The sequence below is a fragment of the Nuphar pumila genome, chromosome 6, assembly GCF_984573655.1.
Source record: "Nuphar pumila chromosome 6, dmNupPumi1.hap1.1, whole genome shotgun sequence".
NCBI classification, from domain to species: Eukaryota; Viridiplantae; Streptophyta; class Magnoliopsida; order Nymphaeales; family Nymphaeaceae; genus Nuphar; species Nuphar pumila.
The window spans coordinates 4,705,997-4,718,549 of record NC_143254.1 but is presented as its reverse complement, the minus strand read 5'-3'; the positions used below and the strand labels follow the sequence as shown (position 1 = coordinate 4,718,549).

General features: G+C 36.9%; 1 protein-coding gene across 2 annotated transcripts in view; it reads left to right on the top strand.

Moving 5' to 3' along the window:
* The first annotated feature begins 705 nt into the window (after window positions 1-705).
* LOC149833711 (protein MICRORCHIDIA 6-like) overlaps window positions 706-12,553 on the top strand; it is a 114,756-nt gene continuing 102,908 nt past the window's right edge. For both annotated transcript variants that reach the window (XM_090010966.1, XM_090010965.1), the window contains exons 1-2: window positions 706-932; window positions 1,388-1,447. The gene's annotated coding sequence lies outside the window, so the exon portion shown is untranslated. The remainder of the gene's footprint in view (window positions 933-1,387; window positions 1,448-12,553) is intronic.

The following is a 12,553-nucleotide window of genomic DNA, read 5'->3' as shown; positions in this document are numbered from 1 at the left end:
ATTGTGAAGTGAGAGACGTTTTCAACGTGCTTAGTATGCTAGAAAATGCACTTTAAATAGTATTTTTTATGCAAAAATATTTTTTATTTTTTATTCATGTTGGCATATTGTGAACTGTTAGTTTTTATGCTCTTAGAAAAAAAATCGTTTACACATTAATTTATACCTTTTTTTCTATTAAATATGGTAAGGTTTGATACATAAAAAAATAAAATAAAAATAAATTGTATTTAAAAAATATTTATATAAAAATAATATTTTTTAAAAATATATAATTATTTTTTAAAATATAACAAACATTTTTATTCTAAATAATATGTTTATAAAAGCAAAGCCTATAAAGAAACTAGGTCACACATTTCACAGCTTTTGAAGAGCGTCTCTCTCCAATGCTATAGTGGAGTAGAGGGAAAAGGAAAAGAAAAAACCAAGGAGAAGAGGAAGAAGTCATCCGTCTTTCTCTCTTTTTGTAAAAACCGAAAAAAAAATTATATCGGACCCGGGTCTGGACCCGGTGTTCTTTATAAGAACGCAGGGGGAGGGGTCTCCCTTTTGCAAAAAAGGTATAACCCCTCCCGCCGCTCTCTCACCCCTTCTTCCTCGGTTCGCCGGACCACCTGCGCCGGCGTCTCCCCTCCGGCGACCTAGCCCGACACCCCCCGTCCGCTCTCTCTCTCTCCCCCTCTCCTTCATCCTCTTCTGTTTCCGGGACCGACGCAGGCGACCCCACGCTGGCCGCCTCTCCTCTCTTCCCCGCACTCTGTCTCTCTCACCTCTCCCTCGCTCGACTCTCGCAGTCGAGCCCTCACCGGCCACTCCCCTCTCTTGACCCTCTCTTTTCTCTCCCGCTCGTCGTGTTCCAGCAGCCGACGCCAGAAACCCCGTGCGCCATCTCCCGCCGGAGACACCCTCCTCCTCCGCGGACTTCTCAGGTAATCCCTCCCTTCCCCGAGTCTTCTTCTTCTTCTTTATTTTCCTCTGTCTCTTTTTGGTCGACCGGCCTGTCGTTTTTTTTTTTCCGGCAGGCCGGCAGGGACAGTTTTGGCAGGTCGGCAGGCGCGACATATAGTCGGTCGGAGCCCCTGCCTCTGTTTTCCCGTCAGGCCGGTGGGGGAAACACCCCCTGCTGCCTGTGATAAGACATTCGGTTGGCCCCTGCCTCGTTTTTCGGGCAGGTAGGCACCGCCTGGGTATTTTTGGCAGGCAGGATCCCCCTCCCTGCCTGCCCCACCGGGCGGGCTCGGCCTAATAGCCAAGCCCACCTCCCGCCCCTGGCGGATGCAGGCAGGATTGGGCTCGGTCTGACTGCGGGGCCTACCTGTCTCCCCTGTATTGTTCTCTTTAAAGCTTTATTTTATTCGTATATTCATGTTTTGCTCTTACACAGCTGGCACGACGGATCTAGCTGACGCCTGCGGCCTGAGTCTTTCGGTACTTACTCACGAAGGTAAGCGCAACCTTGAGACTCCCCATAGTAGGGAAAAGTTGCCTATTGGACTTTGAACGAATTGAACTAATTTTAAATAATTAAAATGAGAATTAAAATAAATAAATAAATATATATAAAAATAAATAAATAAATAAATAAACAAATAAATAAATAAAAAAATTATATATATATATATATATATATATATACACACACACGCTTTTAACTCAAGGACGCAATTTTGCTATCATTGTTATTTTTACTTTCTGTCATCTACTTTTGCTGTCGCGTTTTAGTGCATAGGTTATTTACTTTACGCATTTATTTCACGTGTCAAGTATTGCTTTGTCATTTACTTTTGCTGCCGCACTTCTTTGCACATGCCATTTACTTTACGCATTTATTTAGTTTGATACTCGGCTTTGCGTATCAAACATTGCTTTTTGTCATTTACTTTTGCCGCCACGCTTCAGTGCAGAGGCCATTTACATTCCATATCTATTTGCTTACGCATTTTATTTAGTTTGATATGCGGTTTCGCATATCAAACATCGCTTTCTGTTATTTATTTCTGCCACCACGCTCTAGTACATAGGCTATTTACTTTTCGCATTTACCTGCTTATGCATTTATTTAGCCGAGGTACAGTTTCGTACCTCGTGCGCTATCTTATGTATTTATTTGGCCAAGGGACGGTCTCGTACCTCGTGTTCTGCTTATGCATTTTTACGCTCATTACGCAATTTCACACTTTGGGGATCGATTGCACCTTACCGTCGCACTGTAATGTGCACAAGCTCGCTTTTTGTTGACTTGCACTTGTATAAGTGCAACCTTGAGCATATACTGTTTCGCTCATTTGTTTTAAAAGACTTGACTCACACGTATGCATTTCGGTTCTCTAAAAAGAGGATTTTTAGGCGCAAATCCATTTTTCAAATGCTTGGTTTTGCGAAAGTCCTTCCTGTTGCGAGATAGCAACCAAGTCTCCCAAATCGACGTATTTGGGAGAAGTGTTTTTACTACTTCAGTTTGCGTATCCGATACAACTTGGATAACTCCGATTAGGGGCATGATCATGTGTTTGGGTGTAGTTCTGTTGAGAAACCCTTACCCCATTTATCGAAACCAGTATCGCGAGATATGCGCAAGATGTGGGGGTTTCTTTTGAGAAATCCATACCCCTCTTATCGTGGTTGTACTTTTAGACAAGTATGTTGCGTACATTGTTGAAATCACATAATGGTGATGTTTCGCCTTTATAGACAAGATGCTCGAGTGGGTCGGAAGACCAGAGCATATAGAATGAGGTCTTCAGTTAAGTAACACCTGACGTACCCATTCGACCTGCTGTTTTCATCAAGAGAGATGATGAATTGGTATAAAACTCCGATGGATGGGTTGTTAACACCCTTCGAGCAAATGACTCGGTATCCCTAGTCATCGGAGTTAGGAGATGGGACTACCAGAAATTATCCTAGGTGGTAGATCTCATAGACTTCTGCAGAAGTAGGATGCATCCGTAGTCTACAAATGTCTTTGGAGAATTCTCTCTCGGTCACTGACCGTCCCTTTAGGAGCAGACTCAACTAGCTATTCGTGGTAATAAAAAATACATGGCATAATAGACCCCCCGAACTTGTCTCGGTTGTTTTTGCATGTTGTGCCTGGTTCATACCCGCAATGCCGGATATTATCGAAACAAAGTTATCCTGTTCACAACAACTGTTGACTTCGAGCCTCTTGTGATTAGTCAACTGCTTACATCTTATGATTAATGGACTGCTTACATCTTGTGATCAATGTAACTGTTTATATCTTGTGATGGACGAACTGCTTACCTTAAGTTAGTTAATGGTTTATTTGTTTGCATAATCAATTGCTCATGCTAGAGGTAACTTATATGCTTGAGTAAATCAACTAATCATGTTAGTTATATCGTATTGCTTGTTAAAAATTGCTTATTTTGGTTCTATATTGTCTCACTTGTTTACCTACCAGTTTTTTGTGAAATTGACCCATTTTATAAGCACAGGTGATGATTGAGTCTGTATGGACTGCGATGACACGATGGCGTGATGATATTAAGATGAAACTCTTTTCCTAACGTTTTGCTCCTGAGGACATTTATGAAATTTTGCATAAAGGTTTTCTTAAAAATTCCTTCTTTATATAAACCTTAAATTTTGCATAAAGGTTCTCTGGTGGACAATGATGAAGAAAGGTGTTTCTCTCAAGTACATTAGTATAATTAAAGATATGTATGAAGGAGTAGTAACCAATGTCCGCACTTGTGGAGGGGTCACAACCAATTTTCCTATAACGGTTGGGTTACATCAAGGATCTGCTTTAAGCCCTTTCCTATTTGCTATAGTGATGGATGAGCTTACGAGATCAATTCAAGAAAATGTGCCGTGGTGTATGTTGTTTGCTGATGATATTGTTTTGATTTGATGTGTCTAGAGCTGGGGTTAATGCTAAGTTAGAATTATGGAGACAGACATTGGAAGCAAGAGGTTTTAAGTTGAGTAAGAGTAAGACAGAATACATGGAATGTCGATTTAGTAAACAACGAAATAGAGATGAGAGTGTAGTGAAGCTTGGTGAGCAAGAAATACCGGTGGATGATTCTTTCAAATATTTGGGATCTATTATTCAAAAGTATGGAGAAATTGATGGAGATGTAAATCATAGGATAAAGGTTGGGTGGATGAAATGGAAGAGTGCAACTGGAGTGTTGTGCGATCGTAGAATGCCATTGCGGTTGAAGGGAAAGTTTTATAGGACGACTATTAGGCCCGCTTTACTATATGGTACGGAATGTTGGGCTGCCAAGAGACATCATATTCAAAAAATGAGTGTAGCTGAGATGCGTATGCTGAGATGGATGTGTGGAAATACAATAAAAGATAAGATTCGGAACGAGGAGATTCATAAGAAGGTAGGCGTTGCACCCATTGAAAATAAGATGAGAGAGAATCGTTTACGGTGGTTTGGACATATTCGACGAAGGCCTAATGATGCTCCAGTTAGAAGGATGGAGAAATGGGAAAATATATTAGTTAAAAGAGGTCGGGGTAAGCCTAGGAAGACATGGATGGAGGTGATAGGAAAGGATATGAATGCTTTGAACCTCACCGAGGACATGGCATTGGATAGAAATGAATGGAGGAGAAGGATTCATTTGGAAGACCCAAAATGATTTTCTTTGTTGGTTCATATCGCCGACCCCAATTGTTTTGGGATGAAGGCGTAGTTGTTGTATATAAACCTTAAATTATTAAAGACTGCATTTCAGAATTTATTTGGTTTCACAAACGTACGAAGTTTCAAATCTATTGTGTGAAGGAAAGTTTGCGCTGTAATGTGCCAAATGTCTATTGACTTGTTATTTCAAATACCTTTTTCTGCTGAACTGCTCTTTTAAACTCTGTAAAATGATCAATTTCAAAGCTTTCAAACTTTTCATAAAAAGTTACAAGTCTTGGATTTTGGGGCATTACACTTTTTGTGTTTCTCTCGCATTGGCCTCGCTTAGAGGTACGACCTTCACCTTCGCTTCTCTTCTTCTTCTACCAGTCTTTTGAATTCTTCCAACTGTCTATGACTCCCACCAAAAAACAAAAGAGAGGGGGGCTCGATTAGAAGCTTGATTTCATATTTTATCACTCTTTTTCTGCTTGGTTTCATCTTTTCCCTCAATGGTTCAAAGTTTTTTCCAATGACACTTAGAAAATGTGGTGTGGAGATTATGGTTTTTGGAAGTTAGATGGATTCAGGATGCAAAATAATGGAAATTTGCAGTCATCCCCTTTTTTGCCTGTTTTGGGAAATTTCTCCTTGCTTGTTTTCATTGTGAATTCTTTTAAGTGAAATGTGAGAAAGATTAACCGAGATATGGAGCATGAACTTAGCTCGTTAGCTTCACGAACTCAGACACTCGAATATCGTGATGAACACTATCTGATCTGAGCTTATCACAACACGAGTGAGGCTGATATTCCTGAACACCTTGGCAACCCGAGCTTAAACATCCAACACTTGGCTTGTTTTACTTCCCATATAAACTTATGAACCATATTCGCCTCTTGATAACTTTTTCTCTTCTTCCTAACCGAGCGACTTTAATAGCTTTTTTTGTTCTTGAGTATTGCTCTATGGAGATAAATCACGATCTCATATAGGAAGGTAGAAAACAAAGGCAACAACTTGCTGAAATGATGAGAAAAAGGAGAGTTTTGCATGTGTTTCTTATTGGATTTTTGTAGACATTGAGAAAGTTCATCAATGCTATAGCACCTACTGAATTTGCAAATTGCATTATTGTGCTTTAGTTTCATAGCCTCACCAAAGGTGACATGGTGGGGCTATGCAATAGGTAGCAACTTTTATTGAATTGAACTTGTAGAAGGCTATTTTTGAGATTTGTTTGGGCTAATAAAAGTTTGTGACCTTGTTTGCAAAAAACATGTATATATATTTACAAAAACTATATATATACAATGTTGTGAAACCATTGAGGAGTAGCAAAGCCCTCCACCAAATTATGAAGCCACTTATAAAGTGGAAGCCTCAAAAATACATTTTTGAAAACTTAAAAAACTTTAAAAAAAATTTAAAATACAAATAAATAAAAAATATTTTATTGATGAAGCAACATCCAATAGAAATCTCAAAGAAATACAAAAAATTATGAGAATAACATGTAAAAGTAGTATTAATGCATTGAATTGATCTATATCAATATCTAGCAAATAATACACACAACAAATGCAATTTTAATGTGCAAATACAACAAACTGTAACTTTTACTAGGGAAAGTAAAGAGTAAATTATATGACAAATTTCTCAAACGCAAAATTTATTGGAAGTTCTAAACAAACATCAAGCTAATTTTTCATGCATGCTTGATTGAAAATTTAACTTTATTAAACTACTAAAATCACACATGCATGAATTTCAGATACAACTATTAATTTGAAACATACTTTGTGTCACGGGCTTACTTTTTTCAATAAACTAGTGCGACGCCACGGGCCCTCCTTATCGCCACAAGCCTTTCTATCGCGTTGTCACGAGATAGAATGCTTCACAAACCCGCAATGCGCCAAGCTGGTTAGCCTAATGGCAAAAGGCCGCGTACCAATACATTTTCACGTACTAAATCATTTTCATTGGCCGTGCGCACCACCCGTGCGTAACTGCCTAGCGGAAGCTGATCAAACGCATTTCCAAATGTGCATTCCATGCTGCTCAGTGTATAGCCGTCCCATACCAGCTATCTGTTAGAAAGTATGCGGAAATGAATTACAAGAATGCATAATGCATTCTTAAGGTCCAACATTGGACAAACACAACCCCTTAATGGGGAATAACAAAATGGTCCACTAAGGGACACCACAAGAAGCCTACGAAGATGCATAAGTTGCATATGCTTTATTGAATGAGGGCCTAAAAGGCCATACCTTACATGGGGGAATACCCTTCTATTTATGCATAAAGGAGTGAGAGAAAGAGTGAGAAAAGAGTGTGAGAGAGAGAGAACATTGGGAGGCCCAAAAGGGACTCGTTGGGCCCCCAACGATCACATTTTGTGACCGTTGGGGGTCCAACGACTCCTTTGGTTAGGACCCCATTACAATGCATTAAATGCATTTTATAATAAATGAAAAATAAAAATAAAAAATAAAATGTAAAATAAAACACATGTAAAAAGATGTAAAAAGGCTAAAATGCCCCTAATGAGTAGAATTACAAAAATACCCTTTATCGGGTATGATGAGATAAATACATATATATGTATATATGATTACATATATTTTAACACCCCCCTCAAACTTTGCGTGGGGATAACAAGAAGTTTGAAGATACAAAAAGATGGTTCCAGTCTTAAAAAAAATCTTTAATGGAAGTCATCATCATTATAGCACACGAAAGAAGTTTGCATCTGCCAGCCTTTAACTGTCTTTAATGATCATCCCCAAGCTCCTTTCACGATGTATCATAGATGCTTCATTCATCCCATCTTGAAGATCCTGTGGAACAAGCCGAAAGAACTCCAAGTAAAAACTACCTTTGCATCTTAATCAAATAAGAGATATCAAAAAATGGATAATAGACAATAACATTGATTAAGAAGGACAATGATTCAAAAGATAATTTATGCATTTTGATTGAGTTTTTATGCAAAACACGAATTAACCTCAAACATTGATAAAACACACTAAGTTCTTGACAAAAAATAAGTGCACAAAGGCCACACTAAGAACATTTGATCAAAAAATATCTCCAAGAACCATGTAAAGATGCCTTCAAAGATGTGCACTTCAAGCACCAACACCACAAAGGAATACGTGTGCAAAGACACACCAAGAACACTTGAATAAAAGTACCCAAAGGTACAAAGGGGACACCCACAAATGCAAAAGATTGAATTTCTTAGAATAGGTGAGTACTAAGGCTCATAAAATCATTCTTAAAAAGGGTTTTATCAATATTTGGAAGTAAGGAGTGTGTGCACGAAGAACACTCACAAGTGCACAAAGACACACAAAATATGAGATTTGTATTAAGATCAAGTAAAAAATTTTATGTATTAGAAATATATCTAAGAAGACAATGTTCACATAAGAAAAATTGCTCCCAAGGGAATGCGTATAAGAGCATACGAAAGAAAGCATGTTTAACACACATAGATCACCAATAGGGAGACATTTTATCAACAAAAAATGAGTTAATGATTTCTCTCACATCTTAGAGAGAAGAAATTCTATGCCAAACAAATGCCATATGTGAACTTCTAAGGACATGATCTAAAAAACATCCACCCAAGAGTCAAGAGCATAAAACGAGTGTATAAAACACAAAAGTTCAAAAAGATTTAATTTCTCTTAAGAGGCAAAATAATGAGTGTTATTTTAGTAGAGAACCTTACACATTTAGGAACATCTCACTCAAATGATTGCAATTACAAAAGCTCATTTTACATATCAAATACAAAGGTGACCAAAACCATAATCACTTAATATGTAGATTAAATGCCAAAAAATCAATTTGATTTTAAAATATGCATATTAATGATATGATTCACTTGTATCTTTAAAAGACAAAATATGAATGAAATTTCACAAATTTCAACAATAGTTCATCCACTACAAGCAACTACCTCATTAGTCCTCCAAAACCCACAAATCAAGTGTATAAGCTACTAGAACAAGAATTTAATCATAATGCCATTAAAGGCCAAAAGATACACACAAAGGTGTGTATAAACACCTCTTGTCTACATGTAATAATACTTGAAATGAGTGTATCAACGACAAGAACAAGAGAATACACGTCAATATGGACCAAATGCATCTCGTCTTCGTAAAAAGACACTCAAAATCAAGTATGTTCAACTACTAGAACAAGAGTTTCAAGCCAACCATGGGCTAAAACACAATACATCTCTTGTCTATATAGAATGATACTTGAAATGAGTGAAAGAAGTCAACCATGGGCATACATCTCAGCGATCAGAACAAGGACACAAATGCCAACATGGACTAAAATCACACACCATGATGTGAATCAACGTGCCTTGTCTACATGTAATAACACTCAAAACAAGTGTGTTCAGCTACTAGACCAAGAGAACAAAGCCAACAAAGGGCTACCAATACACAAAAGTGTAATAAAAATCTTGTCTACATATGATGACACTTAGATAAGAGTTATAAAAGGAGAAGATTTTTGAGGCAATAAGACTTGTAATGACAAACATATAACAAATAAAACATTGATTTTAATATACCTTAAAACATTTAAGGTTCCAACCGTCATATATCCATCACAGGTTCACATAATTAAGAGCATCCATAGGAACAATGGCAAAAAATAAATGAGTGACACACTCATAATTAGAGATCATATAACAAGTCATTTTAGGGTCAAACTACAAGTTGACAACCTAAAATGACATAACACGCGGTGCACATAACTCACCTCAACAAGCATCTCTAATATAACAATAATAAAGCCAAACAAATGATGCATTAAATAACATGTGATGAACAAATATAAATGCCATAAAAAGGCAATAAACACTTAACAGAATCATTTTTCAAATAAAAGTTTTTACAAAGAGGACTGATTAAAAAATTGAATCAAAGGTCCAATATAATCAATCACAACAATATGTCTCATAACAACAATTTTGCATAAACACGAATTATGCTTAATCATGATCAATTCTTTAATTTACACCAAAAAAGACTTATCATGAAACATTAAGCAAATAATGCATATGAAATTTCTATATCACGTAAGAAAAGGAAGCTCACGAAAGCTCTCATAATACAACATGCTCAAAAAGGCATACATAAAATAGAGAAAATATCTCATTAAAGTGGGATAGAGCCCACACAAGAAGATGATTTTGAATGCAATAGACATGCACATAAAGTGCGAGTACACACACCCACTAAGGGATGAAGCCCAAAGAATGTTATGAAATCATTTATCATAATGCAATCATATTTTAGAGAACATTGAGTTATCATGTAATGAAGCAAAAGCCACAAAAGTTCTTCGAACACTCAAAAGGAGGTGTCTAAAAAACACTTTAAGCAAAACCCATAAAAAGGGTAAAAGAGGAACAACACACATGAATAAACAATTTTATTTATGTAAAAGAATGCTTAACAAGCATTACAAAACGGTTATCAAAATGTATTCACGACAATCTAGAGATAAAAAATCTAGAACCATTCTCAAACATTGAGAACATCTTAATGCTATCAATTGTAATACAAAAATACATATTTTCAAAAGATGACACAAGAGAGTTTTAACAAAGAACCAAGGCATATGCATAGATAAAAGAAACAATATTAGAGACTAAGTGCATACATTCTCATAGAAAAAGCACTCATGCAATAATTAAAGCCATATGTCTCATAAAATAAACATGCTTTTAATCAAGTTTAAGCATATATGCAAATGATTATATAAAATTTTACATTTTAAGCAGGTAACAAATCGAGAATTTCAAACATGAATATGCATGTCTATCAAAGATGAAATACAAATTGTATTTTGACGATTATCACACACATGTATATATATATATATATATATATATATATGAAAAACAAGTTTATATTTTATAAAATAAGACATCATTATCAAATCATTAAGATAAGACAATGATTGACGAAACATCTAGAATAAGTAATTCATGGTTATATATATACATTATGTATATATATATATATATCTATATATATATATACATTATGTATATATATATATATATATATATATATATATATATATATATATATTAGAGTTATTTTCAAAAAAGGCTTCAAGATTCAAAACATACTACATATATCTAGTTTCCTTAAATAAGTTCAATGATGGTTAAAATACTATTTTAGAAAAACCCCCATACATTTCCATATATTTTCTTTCAAAACATACTAGATATGTATATATATGTTTACATATATATCTATATATATATTCAATGGTAGAAAAAAAACAAGTGTTTTTCTAATGTGTAATGCATGGGCTAAATACTTGAAAAGTGTAAAAATACATGCCAAGTAATCCCAAGTAGAAGGAAGAGAGATAAGAGATAACAAACGCTTCATCAAAACATAGAGAAAGAAAATAGGTAACAAAAACTTCACCACTTTTTTGATTTTTGAACACGCTTTTTGATGCACCGAAGGACTAGCTTGATTATAACAGAGCTCTGATACCATGTTAGAAAGTATGCAGAAATGAATTACAAGAATGCATAATGCATTCTTAAGGTTCAACATTGGCCAAACACAACCCCATAATGGGGAATAACAAAATGGTCTACTAAGGGACACCACAAGAAGCCTACGAAGAGGCATAAGTTGCATATCTTTATTGAATGAGGGCCTAAAGGCCATACCTTACATGGGGGAATACCCCTCTATTTATACACAAAGGAGTGAGAGAAAAAGTGAGAGAGAGAGAGAACATTGGGAGGCCCAAAAGGGGACTCGTTGGGCCCCCAACGGTCACATTTGTGACCGTTGGGGGTCCAACAACTCCTTTGGTTGGGACCCCCAATGCAATGCATTAAATGCATTTTATAATAAATGAAAAATAAAAAGGAAAAATAAAATGTAAATAAAATACATGTAAAAAGATGTAAAAAGACTAAAATGGCCCTAATGGGTAGAATTACAAAAATACCCTTTATCGAGTATGATGAGATAAATACATATATATATGTATATATGATTACATATATTTTAACACTATCACCTCCGAAAGAGGCACAAACTTTGCCTTAGCCTTGCGTGCCATGAAGTGTATTGCAACTCCATGCGCACAACATAGCAAAACCTTGCCACTGAAAGAACAAGACCTTGCGACCCCCACTTCGAAGACCAGTTGAAATTCTCCGGCACCTAGGCATTCACTCGCCAGAGCCCCGAGTCACCATACTTAGTTGGAATCACCTAAGGTGATTCTTGGGGAATTAGCCCTAACCCACACGCACCCCCGTGCGTTAACACCATAGCGAAGCGCACCACCCAGACTCATTCGCCGACACCTAGGCATTCACTCGCCTAGCCCCGAGTCACCATACTCAGTTGGAATCACCTAAGGTGATTCTTGGGGAATTAGCCCTAACCCACACGCACCCCCGTGTGTCCAACCGCTACGCGTGGGACATTCTTGCAAGCCGAGAGGTCTTTAACCAAATCTCCAAAGACAACATCCTCTGATCCGTTGGCATTGCTTAACCGAACAACACTCCACGTCTGTGCCGCCACACAACGATGCACTAACGATGATACCGATGCTTATCGCATGCCGTGCTACCACCGCACATCACCGATCAAACGAACACATACCGCACATTTGTACACTCGATGCATTTTTCACTCAGTGGAGCTCTGCACTACACATGCCCTATTATGAAAGATCGGCCCAAGACACTTTGAGTTATTGCAATAAACACACCCACCATGATTGTGGGTCTCCAAAGAGTAGCAATTGGGTATTTTGGGTAGCCATGTATCAAAAAGTCATCTGCATGTGTGTGTGCACACCTACAAACACATACGTACACACTAGGTATCCAAAATACCC